Consider the following 273-nt stretch of genomic DNA (forward strand, 5'->3'; position numbering starts at 1 on the left):
GTCGGGGGCCTCTGCAGCAGGAGAGGGCGCAGGCAGCCGGGGGCCCCCAGTCCAGTGGGGGGCCCCCCCTGGGGGGCCCCCCTGCATGCGACTCTGGGAGGTGCAGCAAGAAGGAGAGAGGCAGCTAAAGAGCCCCAGAGCCACCTGCAGCAGCAGCCGCGGCAGCACCATGGTGTGGGGCTGCAGCAGCAAAAGGGGCCGAAGGGAGACACGGGAAGGGCTCAAGCAGCTGCAGCAGCAGGCGCAGCAGCAGCAGCAGCAGCAGCGCCAGCA

The sequence above is a fragment of the Eimeria tenella genome, genomic scaffold (genome assembly GCF_000499545.2).
Source record: "Eimeria tenella Houghton genomic scaffold, Eth_scaff1749, whole genome shotgun sequence".
NCBI lineage: Eukaryota > Apicomplexa > Conoidasida > Eucoccidiorida > Eimeriidae > Eimeria > Eimeria tenella.